Consider the following 6,000-nt stretch of genomic DNA (forward strand, 5'->3'; position numbering starts at 1 on the left):
AGATGTGTGAGTTCTTAATAGGGAAGTGTGGACTTCTCAGCCGCAGAAGGTTCAGGGCAATCTGGTAATTCAAGACGTTTTAAGTCATCAAACTAGATGACTTCACTCCATGTGTCCATTCTTTCTCATTCAGGGCCTGACCTTGGCATAAAAGACCTGCCTTACAGGGAGTTTAACTCTCTTGAAGCCCATTTACCCTAATGATTAAAGTCTTGGCTTTCTCTATCATCTGACTGTAGGAGATGAAAGCCTCTTTGTAACATATCAGAGAACCTTCTAATTTCACACTTACCTTCCAATTGGCAATTAATACTCTCAGCTTTGCATTTTCATACTCTTGTGCTAAATGATAGCCACCCAATGCCACTGTCCTTATACTTAACTATAATTACCCATATAGTTAACACATACTACTCAAGTGCCTTATATATCACACCAGCTGATGCATTCTCTTCTGGCATATATTCATCACTCAGCAAAGTTTTAACCTTTGATGGTGTACTTATCATACTAGTAAGAAGTGATTCCATTTCAAAACCTCATTTTAGTTGCTCTTCTATTGAAAACCTCCTGGTAGCAACTATCACAGGATGTATGACGGTGAAGTTGTCTGTGAGACAGAAAGGAAGCTGACTGTGAGACAGTTAAGCTGAGATGTTGAGGCCTTTATTCCTTTTTGTTGATAAGTTGCCAGAGATGGGCCCTCCAGAAGAGGTGTGGCCTTGGGTATAGCTTTGGGTGAGGTGGCTCTGCAACTGAGGCAATTCCTGAGGGAACTAATGACTGAATGTAGTCTGCTGAAATGTTGGACAGCAGAGCTGGTGCAATAAGTCCTTCACAAGAGGGGATCAGGATGGGATATCTCAATGTCCACCATAGAAACTTGTAAGTTAAAAGAGATTTAAGGGATATATCAATCATATGTGTTATATTGATCATGTGAACCTGTTTTAACTGTAAAGAAGCATTTTGTGACAAAGGTGAATGTGAAACAGTGATATTAACACATTATGTTGAGTTTTAGGTGTGATAATGATATTGTTAGTAGAACCACTGACTGAAACCACCCACCCTGGCCAGGCATCATAGTAACCACTTGCATGAGTTATCTTCTAATAGGAAGTCCTGGTAAGGAAGAGGAACTAACAAGCTACCACCAACCAGAATAATTTGGGAAAGATCCAAAGGAGAGAGGAGTCTTCAGTCTATATGTCCTACCAATCTTCCAGAATCCTTCTCACTGGAATTCAACTTGGCTGAGAGATGCGTGCACCAGCAGGTAGGACCCTGAGTCAGAATGATTGGCCAGAGACAAACTGGAAACTAACCCCACTACCATAACACCTGGGACTGTGAGTCACGTGGCAGAGCAGTTCTCCTGCATTTCCTTGTCCTGCTGCTGTCTGCCTGGGCGCCTCTTCCCAAGTCTCTGGCTTTGTCAGAATGGGTGTCTCCTCGAACAATTAATTTCTGAATATTAGACAAGAGCCCACTCTTGGGCCCTGGGCAGGGGTCCCCCTTCCTGCAACAGTATTATAATGGTTTTTAAATGATCTCTTAATGTTTTAGAGATACATACTAAAATGCTTATGAGTGAGATAATAGGCTGTCAGGAATTTGCCTCAAAGTAATAGATTAGAAGTGGATTGGAGTATACATGGGACAAGAGTGACTGTGAGTTGTTGCTGTGAACTGAAGACAAAATAATGCCTCAGATGTTCATGTCCTAACTTTGATAGGGTTAGACTAAGATAGTTATACAGGTAGTTGTAGAAGTCCCAGTGGGGGACTGTGAACAGAGGGAAACAAGAAAATTTGGCAGACCACTGTAAGTTATGATTGCTGAAGAAAGCTATCAGAATGTCGTGGAACAAAACAGATTTGTTTAACTATAAAACCATAAATAAAAGTCCAAGATATTCTGTGGGTCATCAGGTGAAAGAAAAATGTTGCCACCCTTCAACTAATTTGAATAAGTACTATGATAATCCTAGTAACATCTACTCAAGGAAGGCCATCTTTTCCCCCTTTCCCAATTTTTCTTTGATTATAAAATTCAGTTGTCTTCATTTCTTTTCATTCTTTTTTCTATATTTTGTTCTGCAGCAGTGATTTCCACCATTTTGTCCTCCAGGTCATTTATTCATTCTTCTGCCTGCTATTGATTCCTTCTAGTGTGTTATTCATCTCTGTTTGTTCTTTAGTTCTTCTAGTTCTTTGGTAAACATTTCTTGCATCTTCTCTATCTTTGTCTCCATTCTTTTTCCAAGATCCTGGATCATCTTCACTATCATTATTCTGAGTTTTTCTCTGGAAGGTTGCCTATCTCTTCTTCATTTAGTTGTTTTTCTAGGGTTTTATCTTGTCCCTTCATCTGGGACATAGCTTCCTCTTTTTTCATGCTGATTAACTCTCTGTAATGTGGTTTTTGTTTTAGTCACTATGGGGCTGTGGTTCTTCTTGCTTCTGTCTGACCTCTGATGGAGGAGGCTAAGAGGCTTGTGTAAGCTTCTTGATGGGATGGACTGGTAGTGGGAAAAACAGGATCTTGCTCTGATGGGCAGGGCCTTGCTCAGTAAAGCTTTAATCCAATTATCTGCTGATAGCTCCATGGTGGGATTAATGTCAACCTCCAAGAGGGTTTATGCCAAGGGGGACCTTCCCAGACTGCTGCTGCCAGCACCTCCATCCCTGTGGTGAGCCCCTGCAGACCCAGTCCTCCACAGGAGACCCTCCAACACTTGCAGGTAGTTTTAGTTCAGTCGCCCGTGGGGTCACTTCTGCTTTCCCCTGTGTCTTGGTGCATGCAAGGTTTTGTTTGTGCCCTCCAGGACTGGAGTCTCTGTTTCCCCCGGTCCTGTGAAAGTTCTAAAATCAAATCCCTCTGGCCTTCAAGGTCAGATTCCCTGGGGATTCCCAGCCCTGTTGTCAGAACCCCAGGCTGGAAGCCTGATGTGGGGTTCAGAACTTCACAACAGTGGGAGAACTTTGGTATTATTGTTTTCCAGTTTGTGGGTCACCCACCTGGCAGGGATGGGATTTGTTTTTATCGTAATTGTGTCCCTCTTACCATCTTGCTGCGGCTTGTTTTTTGTCTTTGTATGGGAGCTATGTTTGTTTTTTTGTTTTTTTGTTTTTTTTTGGTGGGTTCCAGTGTCCTCCTGTTGATGGTTGTTCAACACCTAGTTGTGACTTTGGAGCTCTCACAGGAGAAGAGGAGCGCACATCTTTCTACTCTGCCATCTTGAACCAGAAGCCCTTTTTCCCCCTTTGTGCTTAGTCAGGTTTAATGTGCTCACAGGGGGCCACTTGCAGAGGCCTCACGCCCTGCTCTTCAGACCGGAGTTCTTCCCGTGGAATGGCTGCTCCAGCACCTCAGCTAAGTGGTTTTGCCATCCAAGATGGCGGCCGGGGCTGTGCTGTTCCTCTGTGACAAGCGCTCTTTGGGCTCTAACACCTGGATGGGAGACTACTTTGGAAGGGATAAATCTAAAGTCATAAGTGCAAATCTTGACCAAATTGTGTGGATTTTGAGTTAAGAGTGGAATTTTGGATAACATGGGAGTTAGAGACATCATCTCAGGTTTGGGTCTGAAGTGAGGCAGGCTGCATCAGCCCCAACCAATACCCCTCTGGGCTGTATCCTCCAGACTGGGACAAGTTCAGACAATGGAAATTAAAAAGAAAAAAAAAAAGAAACGTATTAGGTTATGTAGGCTTCCCTGGTGGCTCAGATGGTAAAGAATCTGCCTGCAATGCGATAGACCCAGGTTTGATCCCTGGGTCAGAATGATCCCCTGGAGAAGGGAATGGCTACCCACTCCAGTATTCTCTCCTGGAGAATTCCATAGACAGAGGAGCCTGGCAGGCTGCAGTCCATGAGGTTATGTAATCAGGTTTGGCCACAGTGTGAGTTACGAAGCCAAGAAAAGTGGCCAGTAAACAGGTCCCTGAGTTATGACGCTGTATTGCAGTGGTGGCTCAGACAGTAAAGAATCTGCTTGCAATGCAGGAGACCTGGGTTCAACCCCTGGGTCAGGAAGGTCCCCTGGGTCAGGAAGACTCCCTGGAAAAGGAAATGGCAACCCACTCCCGTATTCTTGCCTGGAGAATCCCATGGACAGGCCGCAGTCCGTGGGGTTGCAAAGAGTCAGACATGACTGAGCAACTCACACTTTCTTTCATATTGTAGAAGGAAATTTAAATGAAATGAGCTTCTGAGTGTTCAAATTTTCATGGCCTTGTATTTGGACATTGAGACTGAAAAGGAATTTAAGGTACATGTATTTTGGGTGATAATTCTAATAAGGACACAGAAGACATTTTACCTGATCTACACCACAGGGCCATCAGATAATAAAACCCTCTACAAGGAGGCGCTGCTCCTCCAGCTACTCCGCAATCACCAGGTGGTGGCCGCTATACCGGAAGCAGCTGTGGCTCCAGCAAGGGCCACACCTCAGGTGGGAGCCCCCCTCCAGCAGAGGCTGTTTCCCCAGGGGAAGACACAGCTAGGAATGAAAAGATATCTCCCCATATTCAGGATCCTCTTCTTTTTACCCTGGTTTTCCCAACAGGCCCATCCTTAATCCTTAGCCCAGCTAGCATTTGCAGCAGTGTAAGTTACCAACTGACTGCCCCTACCGTTTTGCCTCTGAGAGCAGTTCCTGATGAAAATCAAGGAACAATAAGAATCCCTGTACCTTTCTCAATGCATGTTCTAAGTATGGCAGAGGACAGGTTGGGAAGTTTTTCTGAGGATCCTGAACCTCTTACAAAGGGGTTTACCTGACTAGTGAGATCTTTTGATCTCACCTTGGAGGATTCACAGATCTTACTATCCCACTGCTGCTCCCCTGAGGAAAAGCATCATGTGATACTAGTGGCCAGATCCCATGCAGATCAACTGGCAGCTCAAACCCGATAAAACCATGTAGTGTGTCCCGTGGGAAATGATGCTGTCCCTGAGGCAGATCCCCAGTGGGGTAACCAGGTGAGTTCTATTGATAGAGATAGACAGGACCTATGATTATCTGTTTAATAGAGAGCATGAAGAGACTTAGAGTAAAACCTGTTAATGATGAAAAGCTGGAAGAGGTGCAACAGGGACAGGATGAAAGTCCTGCAGTCTTCCAAATGAGACTAGTAGAGGCTTTTAAGAAGTGTATAAACCTGGATCCCTCCTCCCTCAAGGGACAGGCCATTTTGGCTATGCATTTCATATCCCAGTCTATCCCAGACATCAGATGCAAAATTCAGAAAGCAACTGCTGGTCCTCAGATTCCAATGAACAATTTGCTCCAATGGACTTATTTGGTTTTCAATAATAGGGATGTGGCCGAAAAGGTCTAATGCACCCAAAGAAATATGCAAAAGGCCCAAATGATTGCAATGGCTTTGTCTGCTCAGAGACCACCAACTGGGAGGCTAGCTTTTCCAGGCCACTCTGGCCCTGACAGACCACAAGGCCCATGGGTACCTATACAAGGCCAGTGTACTCTGTATGGACAAAGGGGCACTGGAGGGAGGATTGTGATTGACGCACCCTTTGCAAATAGCCAGGGCATTGGCAGAGGGAAAGCCCCAGATGCCACAGAGTGACAGTCATTGATGTTTTTGCAATCAGAAGACTGACGGGGCCTATGGTTGAAAGCGGCTCTGTCTAGAGATACCATCTACATAACTAATGTCAAGCCTCAGGTGGTCATCGATGTGGCAGGCCACTTAATAGAATTTCTTATAGACCCTTGTGCAACCTTCTCAGCTTTAACCCAAAGGATTGGAAACTTTAGCAGTCATAAGGAATACTTAATGGGGTTGTCAGGCAAGAGACAAGGGCACACTTTCCTGGAGCCCCTCTTGTGTAACATCAATGGTTAGCTGTTTTTACATTACTTTATATTTGTGCCTGATTGTCCCATCTCTTTAATGGGAAAAGATTTATTAACTAAGCTAGGGGCCACTCTGTTTCTCAAGGGTCAAAGGAACCACCCTCATCAC

The sequence above is a fragment of the Dama dama genome, chromosome 1 (genome assembly GCF_033118175.1).
Source record: "Dama dama isolate Ldn47 chromosome 1, ASM3311817v1, whole genome shotgun sequence".
NCBI lineage: Eukaryota > Metazoa > Chordata > Mammalia > Artiodactyla > Cervidae > Dama > Dama dama.